This window comes from Cololabis saira, chromosome 17, assembly GCF_033807715.1.
Source record: "Cololabis saira isolate AMF1-May2022 chromosome 17, fColSai1.1, whole genome shotgun sequence".
Taxonomy (NCBI): Eukaryota; Metazoa; Chordata; class Actinopteri; order Beloniformes; family Belonidae; genus Cololabis; species Cololabis saira.
The window spans coordinates 5,607,871-5,622,154 of record NC_084603.1 but is presented as its reverse complement, the minus strand read 5'-3'; the positions used below and the strand labels follow the sequence as shown (position 1 = coordinate 5,622,154).

Sequence of the window (14,284 nt, the reverse complement as noted above, 5' to 3'; positions counted from 1 at the left end):
GAATAACGTGATCCTTCCCTGCGCTACGTCCGGCCAGAGAAGCCCCACCCTGTCTGGTGAAAAGAAGCGGCCTGCTCACTCCTCAGGTTAAGGAGGAGACCTGAGCTCAGTGCAGGGCCCTCCCGGGGTGGGTACAGGATGGCAATGCACAGGACTGTCACTTAGGTAGGAGCACTGGGGGATGAAAATGGGAAAAAATCGAGAGAAAAAAAAAAGGTATGTATGTATATATATATATATTTATGATAGATGTGGAAATGCATGCATTTTTACATATATGCATAGTAATAAGTATGCTTTAATGCGTATAGCATTATCTGAGTAACAATGCTTGTAATGAATAAGATTGTACAAGGGTGTATATAATGCATGCATTTATGCATAGATGAATACAGGGGCTCAGGCTAAATAGGGTTTCTATACAGAGGAATATAACTGCACATGCCAAGAATAACTCTGGCATCCACTAATTTATTCGTATGCCACATTATATATTTATACTGTGTAAAATTCTTACTATTAATATGTAAACAATTGTTTTGATGTCTTAAGCCACAGAAATAATAACGAGGGGCCATCTGAAAACATAGTATTGAGTTAAATGGGTTGGAGTTTAAGTTTTTTTCACACAAAAATAATATCTCATGTATTCTTATTTAAGTGTGGTTAACCATGTCTGCAACTTTATACTGCTATCGTGTTTGAAATAAAGACTTTAGAATTGAATTGAATTGCTTAGTGTGAGGTGTCAACCATTTTGAATGTTCATTTTGCTGTCGTAGGTACAGATTGGTCTGGTGTGTAGATTTGTGCAACCAATTGACCACAACAAGTAACCAAAAGAAAAGAAATCAGCATATGCAATTGTTTTCTGTGTACCTACATCTGGCCACTGTAAAGATCCCATAAGGTGATATGATTTGTATTTAGTGTTATATTTCTATAAGAGTTTGTGATCAAATTTCATATAGAATAGGTTTACCCTCTCATATGGCTCATAAACATTTTTGCTTTTTCCACAGTACCTGGAAAACACTGACACGTGACACAGCTGGTATTTGATGGCACTATTAAGACAGAATATCATTGCTTAAGGCAAGGTGACAGTGATAATAATCTACCGTCCTTTATGTTTAATATTTAAATCCCAAAGGCAGAGGGAAATGATGGTGGTGTCCTTGTTTCCAGCACCCTCCCTATACGCTGCACTGACAGCAAAGCACAATCTACAAACACAGTTCATGCTTCCCAATATCACTAGGGCTCATTATTTTGTAAAACCATATCAAGACAAATGCATGATCATGAGACGCAAACTACAAAAAAATCCAAGGAAAAATGGTGCTTTCTGTTTACGGTCATTATCATATTTCATAATGTCCTGTTGAATCAACGTCATGGAACGCTGCTCATCTCTGTAGTATTTGCGTTTATACGTGTTTGTTGTGTGCCTGTTTGTATTTTCTTTGCTGTGTAAACATAAATTTTCTCCTTCTATTTGCGGCAATTACTCATTTAGTACGAGTTTTTCTGTCTGATGGGAAAACACTCTTTGTAGGTCAATTTGAGGATCTGCCCAATTATATATTCCACTCTATATATAAATGGACACATGCTACATAGAAAGAAACACAGTGTGCATGTGCAGTATACATGAGGAGGAAAGGTCACAGCACTCGCAGGCAGAATAAGTGCCCGTATTTTAAATGTTGATTAATGCCCAAAACTCTTAGGACAAATCTTGAAATATGTTTTTTTTCTTCTTTTTGTTTCATTTTATTTTGTTATCTCCTCAAACATCTAAGTTTTGAGGCAATTAAGCTACAACATGGCATTTGGCCGATGAATCAGCATGAGAATTTCTGCTTGTGACATTTCACCATCTTCTGCCTACATTCATTATTTCCACTTTGTGTCTCAATTTTCATATTTGACATTCTTGGCTAGAGGTGCTTAAAATGTCGAACATTTTATTTTATTTTTTAACATTTAAGGCTCCTGTTAAAGTTAATAACACTTTCAGAATTAATGCTATTCAAAATGTCTTTATAAATGGAAAAATGTACAACATTACGCACCGGTAATGTTCGGATTATACTGTCAAAAGTTGATTTTTTTTTTTTTTTATGCCAGTGAACTTGTTTGTCATCACTCATTACATTTAGCTGCAAGAACATACAGTCTATGCCTGAGTTCATAATTCTGCCTGCAAGATCTTGTGTAACAATCTAATTATATCTAAGTTCAAGAGGGATCTGAGTTTTTCTCAGCGGGCTCCATGCAGCTTACTGTGTCTGCATAACTGTAGGCTTGATTAACAAGTTGTTGAGTCAGCATGAACTGTATTATAGTGCATCAAGCCCAAAGATTTCCTAACCTGCAGCAAGGTTCTGAAAAGATCCATAAACAACTGATGATCAGGTATTGGGTCCTCATGTAATTAGCTTAACATTTATGTTAATTGTTATTTGATCCTGTTTGTCTCATTAAATTATGTTGTAGTCCTTGTCTTTAGCTATTGTTTATGTACATTAATGTAAATTTTCAGCTCTTATTTGTACACCAGGTGACAAGGAGACTCATTAAAACATTATAAATATTAGAGCCAATAAAAATGTCCTGTTGTTGTTCAAATGGCAGTATTTCACATTTTCAGACCAGGATTTAAGACTTGTTTCCTGTTTGTTGACACTGGTACATTTAAAGGAAGAGATACTGACAATTTGGTCACATTTTATTTAATTATATTTGTAAGTGTTTATTTTGGTAGCACACTTATAAAGTAGCACCAAATACAAATATCTCCTTTATATAAAAGAGCTGATACAATTTGGGGCAATACCGCACTGATTGCTGGAGCACTAGGAGATATGGAGTGATGAGAGCAGTTTGCAGAGCCATATAGATAAATGCTTGCTTTTCTCTGTGATACATCCTCATAAAAGGCACTGAAGGTCAATATTTTCTGTATATAATGACGCTACCTAAAGCTGCGGAAAATATGGCCAATGCAGCGCGTAAAAGGGCAGCTCGTTAATCTAGTCACAGTAGGGGAAGGAAATCAAAGTCAAGAACTTAAGTGTCTTTCACCGAGATGAGCATATGAGAGAGAATTCCTCGGCTCTTAAGGTCAGGGGAGTGCTTCATACTGATGTATTTTGATAAGAATAGTCATTTTACGAAAGATACCGAAATTCTTGGTAACATGATATTTGCCGAGATGATTTGCAGCATCCTTGGGGTAAATGCTTATGTGATGCAGAGGGAATGAGAAACTCAACAGATTTATAGAAATGTTGTGAGTATCAAGAAAAAGCAAATTGCACTAGAATTTTATGAAAACATCCTTCTCTGCTACTCGTATACAGGAGCGTAAAAGTGGGTCAAAGGATCCCTTTAAGTCCTTTAGACATGTGCCTGTAAAAATCTGTGATACATAGTATTTGTAATAGCAAGAAATGGAAAATCACTTATGACAAAATGATTTTTTTTCACTTAAAAATGATAAATAAACAAATTCAATGCAGAATTCTTGTAAAAGAATTTGCTTGCACACAGGTTTGACCGTTTTACTCCCAGTTAAAAAAAAAAAAAAAAGGAATCACCATCACTGATTACATGGTTGCAACCTTTGCTCCCCTTCAAATAAAGATGGATGGAGATGGAAGAAGACCAAGCAAATAACTTAATAGGAACACAGGTATATTTTCTGGTTGGGTGACATGCTTATGAATAGATACTGGCTGGTTGGAGGAATCTGGGATGGGAACGTTAACGGCACACACTCTCCTCTCCCTCGGTAGTCACCACCAACTTGCCCTGGAGCAAGGCACTTAACCCCTTATTTATTCAGTTTTCCGGCAAGCACCAGCACAAGACTGATTGCGGAGTAGCTCCCTGGTGTGAATGTACCTCCACAGTGAACAGAATGTAGGTCACTGCAAAATTATAAACAACCTGTCAAAGTATTCCCTCAGCAAATAAACATTAAATATAATATAAATACAAGACCACAGCAAATGCACTCTTTGCCTTTTCTGCATGTGTGCGTGTATGTGTGTTTGTGTTCAGAGGGGAGGAGGATGTAACAGCGAGCAGTCCCTGCTGGCTGCCTGGTATTGTAACTGTGACAAGTAGCTCTGCCACCAAACATTGCAGCTGGATGGTGAGACATGATTAACCCCTTAAACCCAAACATATTTCTTAATTTGTTTATTTAAAACGAAAAAAAAACCCATCCTCAGATTAAGTCAGTAACAGTGTTAAAACTTTAGGATTGAATTGAAAACCCATTGTCTACATGAATGAAAGACAGCAGGGATTTCTGAAATATGTCTCTGTCAACCAAATGGAGATGTGAAAAAAACACATATCCAATATTTAAATTAGAGAAAAAACTGCCTTTCAGGAACTTATCTTCAACTGAACCATATTTGATGCAAAGAAATGAAATGAAGTAAATGTTTCATTATCACAAAGGAAAAAATAACAAGAAATTTGTCGTGCTCATGCAGAAAAAAAGAGATTGTCCTAATATTCAGGGCTTTCAGCTGGAAGAAGCTAAAAAAATTAAATGTAAAACCTTCACAGGTGAGCTTTGAATGTGCTTGAAGGCAGATATGGTTTCATTTACTGTTTCATTAACGTTTACTCGTTTAGTAGATGCCTTTATTCAAAGTAACTTGCAAGTAAGAAACAAAATTCAAGCTTCAGGCATGTAGCTCTCATCAGCTCTCATGTAACACTCATTAGGAGAGTAAATATATGTATTTCTCTAAATACTGAGCTGTTTCTTTAATCTAGTGCAACGTTGAAAGCTAATGAGGTTTTTAAATTACTTAATTTGTTGAAAAAAAATACTGTAATTTGTACTCTTGATAGCATTTAATATAGACGGTTTTACAATTACGACACAGTCTCTCCCCTTGAAGAACAGCATTGTCAAAAAGACTCACAGCTCTGGTCACCTGACTGAGAGGTTACCTGCATTTTTCCAGGAGAAGAAGGAGACTGTTCTCCACCGAACCATCCAAGGTGTCATAACATGTGAGCAGACCCCCCAATGGCTAAGCCTGAATAGTTGTGGAAAAGCAGATGGAAGAAAAGCATATGCACAACAGTCCTGTGGTTAGCAGATCTGAGAGCTGAACATACCAATGTGTGCTTTAACAATGTCTTGCTGAAATATGCAAGACCTTCCCTGAAAATGATGTTGTTTCACTCAGGGAGCAGATGTCGCTGTAAAACCTCTTTGTACTTTTGAGCATTGATGGTGCCTTTCCAGATATGAAAGCTGCACACACACCATAGGCGTGATGCAACCCTATACCATCAGAGATGCAGGCTTTTGAAGTAAGTGCTGATACGCTCTATGGTTCCTCTCCTAGTCTGCAGGGCACAATGTCAAGAATTTTAATTTGTTATTTATCTGACCACAGAACGGTTATCCATTTTGCCTCAGACCATTTTAAACTGATCATGTTCACATATGGCTTCTTTCATGCATGATAGAGCCTTAAGCTGCATTTGTGGCTTGCACAGTGAACTATGTGACAGTGATCTCCGGAGATGTCCCTGAGCCCATGCAGGGAATTTAAGCAGAGAATCATGCCTGTTTTTTTATGCCGTCCCGCCTGAGGGCCCGAAGATCATGAGTATCCACTTTTGATCTTCAACCATGTTCCCTGCGCACAGAGATTCCTCTTTATTCTCTGAATCCTTTGATAATATTACACTGTGAATAGTGGGCTCTACAATGTTTTCACAATTTTACGTTAAAGATTTTTCCTGAAATTGTTCCAAATTTTTTTGACCGTTTGTCACATATTGGTGGACCTCTGCCCAGCTTTAGGCTGCCTATCTGAAATACTGCTACTATACCGAGCCATGCTACTGACCAGTTGCCAGTTGACCTAATAAGTTGTCAAATGCTCGTCCAGTTGGTAATTATTTGTACTAGTTACTTTTCCAGTATGTTGATGCCCCTGTTTCAACTTTTTGGAGGTGCTTTGCCCCCCAATCAAATTTAAAATGAACAAATATTTTCTATGAAATGGTAAAATTACCCAGTTTGTACCCAGATATGTTGATAATGTCAGCTTGCAACATCTGATTTGTTTAGGTTCTATTGGGGGAAAAATGTTCCAGTTGCAAATAATTCAATTTAAATGTTTACATGACATCCAAACTTTTTTTAGAACTGGGTTTTGTATTTGTTAATTTCTTTTTTTTATTCAATCATGGTTGGCCCTTCCAACATCAAAGTCAATTTAGTATCTTTTTGTTTTTTAAACCTTTTTTTTCCCAATTCACCTCTCATGCAATATAAATAGTTGATTTAATTTAGTGGAGGAGCTTCAGTTCTTTACACAAGGTAATGACTCTTTTTGGCTAATAAATCAAATTTAAAATGAATAAATATTTTCTATGTCAGTTTGCAACATCTGATACTTTGTTTAGGTTCTATTGGGGGAAAAATGTTCGAGTTGCAAATAATTTCATTTAAATGTTTACATGACATCCCAACTTTTTTTAGAACTGGGTTTTGTATTTGTTAATTTCTTTTTTTATTCAATCATGGTTGGCCCTTCCAACATCAAAGTCAATTTAGTATCTTTTTGTTTTTCAAACCTTTTTTTTCCAATTCACCTCTCATGCAATATAAATAGTTGATTTAATTTAGTGGAGTAGCTTCAGTTCTTTACACAAGGTAATGACTCTTTTTGGCTAATAAATATTAAGTAAAGCTTAATGAAATAATCAATCAGGCAGGCTGCGCGCGCCCCCGCACCTCCGCGTCTCATCCCGCTTAATTAAGGTTGATTTATGGTTCCACGTTACACCAACGCAGAGCCCGACGGCGTAGGGTGCGTGTCGCCGCGTACCCTACGGCGTAGGCCCTGCGTTGGTGTAACGCTGAACCATAAGTAAGTCTTAAGCAACGCCTCTCCTCCGCCGACGCTTCAGCTGTCTCATGATTCCCCGCGGAGACACATCTCAGCCATGAATGAGAAACTCTCCCAAATGATGTTAGAAGTCGCCGTCCTAGGACGGAACACCTTTTCAACTTAATGGTGAGCATGTATCCAGCCGGCGCGCGGTGTTGAAAAGTAACCAGCGTTATTTCCCGTTGAGCAGAGACGCGCTCGCTTGCAGCAGATGGCCCGCCTGTTCCTGCTGGACGGATTAAAGCGTCCACAGTAAATCCTGGGCCTAGCAGTCCCAGAATGGGGGCAGAGGGACGCGTCAGCTGACTCTAAAAGCTACAGCAAGCTGGGACTTAATGTAGTCTTTTTTTTGGCTGCAGGCCTCCATCAGCTTTAGGCTACTGCAGTGGCGTCAATTCAGTGGAAGCTAAGGTATGGCAAAGTTACGAGTCACAGAACTTAACTAGAGTATCAATCAACACGTCCAGCAAATACTCATCACAGAAGTCTGCTATGGAACTTATCTGTGTGGTCAAGAAAATTGGAACTTTTTCAAATGCAGTCTCGCTCACTGCAAAAACTCAAAATCTTACCAGGAATATTTGTCTTATTTCTAGTTAAAATGTCTCATTTTTAGTCAAAAAATCTCATTACACTTAAAACAAGAGTCATTACCAGAAAAATAACTTATTTGACCATTTTCACCTGTTTCAAGTAAATGTTCACTTGAAATAAGTAGAAAAATCTGCCAGTGGGACAAGATTTATCTTCTCTACTTGAAACCGGTGAAAATGGTTGTTTTTGAGTCTTGTCTTAAATGTAATGAGATAAAAAAAAATGAGACTAAAAATGAGACATTTTAACTAGAAATAAGACAAATATTCTTGTTAAGAATTTGAGTTTTTGCAGTGTATAATAACTAGTGAAATCGATCATGTTGTTCTTATTTGCATTTGTAGTTATTCCATGAATGTATTTAAAAAAACAAACATTTACATTTAACCCTTGAAGCAAAGGTGTGGCGGCTGCCATACCTTGCCATACCCAATTGACGCCCCTGGGCTACTGTATGAAATAGTGTACAAGGCCGACTTAGGCAAGTTGACCACCAATATAATATAAATATAATATAAATCTCCCACAGACTCCTCAAAAAGGTACAACTTCAGCAAATGCATTTTTTAAGGGCTAGAAGTCATATACATGAAAATAATGTGGACTAATATCACCAATAAAAACACATAGAATCAGTGGGTATAGAAAGTTTGCATGAATATAAGATACATGCAGTATGTCTTTACTTGACACACACTTCCTTTCACTGTACCCAAGGTGATCAATAATCTGACATTTAATTTCACACAGTGTGGGATGCTTATGGAGAATGCTTCTTTTTCAAGATGATATTTTTCTTCCATTTTTAATAATGTCCTATTCTGGATTGTCACTATATTTTTGTATCTGAGAGGGGTGATATCCATCTTTACAATAAACCCAGAGGATCTAGGAAATATTTGCAGTTTGACTTTAATTACAGCCTGTAGTATTTCATCATTATGTCACCCTATTCTGACTTTATGAACACCATTTTTATGAAATAAGATTTATCAAGTGAAAAAGAAAAATATCAAAGCAGTTTAGTATTGCAATAAGAGGGCTTAGGGCTTGGGAAACAACTAACCCCCCCCCCCCCCCGTGTGTGTGTGTGTGTGTGTGTGTGTGTGTGTGTGTGTGTGTGTGTGTGTGTGTGTGTGTGTGTGTGTGTGTGTGTGTGTGTGTGTGTGTGTGTGTGTGTGTGTGTGTGTGTGTGTGTGTGTGTGTGTGTATAATATATGCATTTGTAAGCAACATGCATTTGTGGGTTGTGCCCATGAAAAATGTGCCAATGCCAAACAGCTTATTTTGCTGCTCCTATTGATGTTTTGAGCTTCCAATCGCTTCCAATCAGGGAGGATGGTGGATTTTATCATACGGGGACAGATAATTTGTGCTGATTACAAATAATATAATATATTACAAATAATAGCAGTGACCAAAACACCTGCAGAAATACTGCAGGAATGACATAGCAGCAGTTAAATGCAGCCTTCTGTAAGCTTTAAATATCCACTGGGCTTACATCAAATACATCAAAACACAACAATAAAAAACACTTTTCTGAACTTATCAATATGCCTCTGTCCTTCACAGGATAAGTAAAATGGATCACTGAAAAAACTCAAAATCTTAACAAGAATATTTGTCTTATTTCTAGTTAAAATGTTTCATTTTAGTAAAAAAAATCTCATTACACTTAAAACAAGACTCATCACTGGAAAAAAACAACAATTTGCACCTGTTTCAATTAGATTTTTACTTGAAATAAGTAGAAAAATCTGCCAGTGGAACAAGATTTTTTTGCTTGTAATAAGAAGATAAATCCCACTTGCAGATTTTCCTACTTATTTCAAGTGAAAATTTACTTGAAATGGGAAAATTGTCAAATAAGTTATTTTTCTGGTGTTATTTTTCTGGTGAAGACTCTAAATGTTGAAATAGCAGTAATACAACATTCATTGATGAAATGACATAAGGGATGGAAAGGGGGGATGGCAGTTTTACAGGGGGGATGATTTTGACCGTTTTTATTTCAGGGGGGATGCCATCCCCCCTCATCCCCCCTCAACTCGAGTACTGAGTCCAGATTAGGGCTGTGTGCCGAACTTTGATTCTTTTAATGGCACTGACCAGAATCCATTGGTACTACCTGGTATCGAAAGATGCCTGGTCTTTTGGTTCCTATTTTCGGTATCTCAGATGTGCAAAGTGCTGCGTGTGATTGGGTGTAGTGTTACATGTGCGTTAGTTATGTTTACGCCCACAGACGGGGTTCACGTGTGAGTTGTGTTGTTGTCGAGGCCACACACTAAGAACACACTTATGCCCTGGAAATGAAAACAGTGAGACAGAGGGAGAGAGGGAGGGAGAGAGAGAGAGAGAGAGTGATAGGATGCATCTAGTTATTTGTTTGATTTTACTACATAAGTGCCAGAAAGTGAAATTTATAGAAACTGCTTGATAACGTCAATCCATACAACTTGCCAGCGGTAGAGGGAAGAAACCCTATAGGCACTAGCACCAGCACCTTTAACAAACCTTGACATAGTGATTTATGATAAGCGTGGCTACACAATGCAAAAGTTTAAAAGCAATAAGTCATTGGAAACTTATGAACGATTCTACTGTTGCTGGGGAAGACACCTACAAATCTATGAATCTGCAAACTACAAGAGCTCAGTCATGGGCTATTTGCCAAGGTGAGGTTGTAGTCTTCTGCTTTTATGAATGCTTTTAATTGTTTTAATGCTTGACAAACATAAGCATAACTTATAAACACAACCTCAATTTGTCTAATTTAAAACAATGACATTAATGTCTTTAAAAAGTTAGCAGGCTAGTTGTGAAGTTGAGGTGGTAACAATCGCAGATAAACTCCATAAAGCTATTCCTTCATGTCTTTCCCATGTCTGACGGTCTTTCAAATCCATTGTCTATTTTGTTTCAGTAACCATCATGCACACTACTGCGGCAGTTCTTCACACGACATTGTTGTTGTGGCATAAAAAAGGTGTGAAACAAAATCAACCAAGCTATACAACCTGACAGCAATAATAACAATTAATGTCCAGTCCATCTGGATCCGCCAAAGATGGACATGGATATGTGGCATCACAATCTCATTCCTTTACCACAGAGGGGAAATGACTGATAAAAGTACCGTCTCAAACTAAAGTGAGCAATTCACAGAGGTGAAGACATGCTGGGAAAGCTGTGTTACTGTGGGCTCTGGCATTTAAGTCAGGGTTATACCTCATTTGAGGTAGTATGCACTTAAACATTTTGCATTCAAATGTTATTTGGGATTATACGAAACAAAGAGCAAAAAAAAAAAGATTTACATGTACAGTAAGACATAACTAACTAGACATGCTTATTGAGCCATAAGGTAAAAAGGTTTTGTTGTAGCATCAGTTATTGCTTTTAAAGAGCAAATATTGATGTGGGGGTTGGATTTTAGTGTTGCGAAGCAATTGGCAAGAAAAAATGTTAAAACTTTTGGAATTAACTGCAATTAACTGTTTTTTCTTCATTAATTTTTGCCATGAAATGTGATCTAATCTTCATCTAACTCATGATAGTGAAGCACAATGTGTTTAAGACGACAACACATACAAGTAGTAATTATAGTTACCCTTTGCACATGCTTGTGGAAATGCGCATACACGTACATGCACGCACGAAGGGTAGCTATAATTACTACTCATACTGTACCTTCTCGTAGCTTTATGAAATGCACTCATTAAACATTCACACTACCAGAGGAAAAATTAACTGGGCACTTGGAGTTAATAACTGGTCAAGTGTCTTTTGGCACCGATGACTTATTGCAAGCAAAGGGGAACTTTTTATTTTTGTAGATAAAAATCTTTATTCCCTTAATGATGAGAGAGGTCTCAGGCTCTACGGCATCCTAATCATGATGGTCCCTTCACTAAATGTCACTGTTGAGCTGCATTTTTTTGTTTTGTTTTTGTTGTTAAGCTATGACCTTATTACATCATACACAATGCTGGGATTTATTCTTTTAACCTGTCTACAAAATGTGTTCCTAGAAGCCTTGTTTATGGCAAATGTCAGGTATGCAGCAGTGTTATTGGAGGGTTGCAGGTTGCTCTGTTTTGATCTGCCATGGACAACCTGCCTGTTCTTTGACTCATGTGGAGTAGTCACATGGATATCTGTCACATCCAGACAGTGATGTCTTCAAGTCGAGAGCTGTTACTTCTTTACTTCACTGAGAACTCTGGATTGTGTTTTTGGAGTCATTTTGACTTGTCTTAGTAGTTCTAAGCCAGTACTAAACTGTCTCTGTTTATTGACAGTTTGTCTAACTGTAGACAGATGGATGCGTAAACACTTTGAGATTACTTTGTATGCCTTTCCAGCCTTATGCAGATCAGCTACTTCGGATTTTCTTGAGGCACTGTTCAGATCAGCAGATGCTTCTTTCAGACTGCAAGTTTCAAGTGTTCAAGAGTCTTTCATCAATCAGAGTATTTCTAAACCGCACATTCAAACAAATTTCATTAATTGGACTCTACATTTGCAAACATCTGACTCCAATTAGTTGTAACTGAAGTAATTGGGTTCACTTTCTTTTACTCCAGCTCTGTGAATGTTTAATGGGGGCACAGTGTAAAGACACAAGGTATTAAATTATTTTTATTTATTTTCATTAGAGCTTAAACACATTGTATTTGTCTTATAATTCACCCTAGTTATAATTAAACTTGGGTGAAAAGTGGGTTTTTGTTGCTGATACACAGAAAGTCAAACTCATGTGAGTTTGACGCTTGTGGAGAATATCAGAGGTCATGTTTCCACTAGCAAATAATTACTAGTTTTTAATCCATTATTATAGATATTGGAGGTGTAATAATGTTTCTACAGAAAAATGTCTGCGTATCCAACACAATCAGGGATAACGGCTGTTCACCTGGCTCTTTAAACGAGTGGAAATGTAACATTATCTTACAAATCCATCACCTTGGAAACATAAGATTAGGTGTTTAACAGTGAGAGGACGGAGGAATTATCTCTCTTCCAGTTGATTTAAAATCTGTGTATTTTGCAGTAAGATTTTCTAAGGTAAAATAATCGTTATAAAGTAAAAATATTTCTTAATTGATTTTAAGATTGGTTCTTTTTTCTTAGCGCCTCACTATTTGGCTCTCAACATACTTCTCGGGGTGCTTCCTCTTCAGGTGTTTAAACAGATTTGTCGTGTTACCAGCCGACATGCGAACGGTTTCTGTGCACACTTTTCAAATTACATTTGCTTGAGCTTGATCGCTAGCAGAAAATCCAAACCAATTCCATACAATTGAGGTGGAATTCCTTTTGTGATCAACTCCGCTTGGCTTTCAGCCAGCGCTCTTCATGTGCTACCCCTACACAGACAAACAAGGAGCAGAGGTGGACAGAGTACTCGACCCCAGTACTTGAGTAAGAGTACAAATACTATTGGTCAAAATTTACTCTGTTACAAGTAAAAGTAGCTCAGTCAAAATATTACTCGAGTAAGAGTAGAAAAGTACTTGCTTTTAAAGGTACTTAAGTATCCAAAAGTAAATGCTTTTAAATTTACTTTAAGTAAAAGTAAAAGTAAGAGTAAGAGTAAATTTCTTATTTTACACATCAGTAAATTACTATATTTGTTCTAAATTAATTTAAGGATCTTTTAACTCTTGTTTCTGAGAATTAACTCTTGAACTACAAATGCCCTGCATGGATTATTCTACCTATATTAGAAGAAAAGAGAAGAAAAAAGAGCAGACCTGAAAGTAACGAGTACTTTTCAGCCTTCCTAGAAATTTACTAGAGTAAAAGTCAAAATATTTGTCTTGGAAATGTATTCAAGTAAGAGTAATAAGTACCAAAGAAATCTAATACTCAAGTAAAGTACAAATCCTCTGGATATGTACTTAAGTACAGTACTCAAGTAAATTTACTCCGTTACTGTCCACCACTGACAAGGAGGCGGGTAGGAAAACATGTCACTGCTCTTAATTTGCTACGATTGGTCAGTCAGGTTGAAAACGTCAGTACGTCTGGTGAGTCGGTGCATCAGCATAGAAATGCATTTCATAGAATGTGCCCTACACGATACCACGATCTCTGCAGTTTGAAAGATCGTCTTCACGTTATAATCGTTCACGATCTAATATCGTCATATCACCCACCCCTAATGTAAACTTTAGAGAAATCATCAAAATTATAGTAGGAAGCGAAAAAAATGAATGAAATAAAATTACATCCAATACCCCACAGCAGCAAACGGCCGCATCCAGTCAGTCACTGCAGCTGCCGACGTCTGAGAACTCCAGAATCAAGCAGAAGCAGAAAAAATAGCATATGTAAGGAGGATCACACTATCTCAACAATGGCTGTCTTACACCTGTGTGTTGTAATTCTTGCAGGAGAGCCATTGCACTGTAACAAGCAACAGCACCTGACCTAGTAGCTTCCATTATTATCACCGCCTCTGCCTATTGCACTGTTGGCTTGTAATGAACTGAACTTGGCTTCTTTTAAGAAAAAAATAAATTTTTGTTCTCCCTAAGCCGGTAAATCAGTAGATCTTTTCGAGATTATTTTATGACCAAACTTTTAAGCACTTTTGAATTTATATAAATGGTGCTTAACTTGCTTGGATTGCTTAAACATTACTTTAGAGCAGTACCTCAGCCCCAGCAGTATATTTGATCTTGTGTAACAGGCAGCGGTCTCACCAGATTTACGGGATCGTTTGTTGTGTC

General features: G+C 37.3%; 1 protein-coding gene across 1 annotated transcript in view; it reads left to right on the top strand.

The window, feature by feature from the left end:
* Nucleotides 1-6,943: 6,943 nt before the first annotated feature.
* Nucleotides 6,944-14,284, top strand: part of eys (eyes shut homolog) — a 235,197-nt gene continuing 227,856 nt past the window's right edge. Inside the window, exon 1 of the mRNA XM_061744588.1 lies at nt 6,944-7,073. The gene's annotated coding sequence lies outside the window, so the exon portion shown is untranslated. The remainder of the gene's footprint in view (nt 7,074-14,284) is intronic.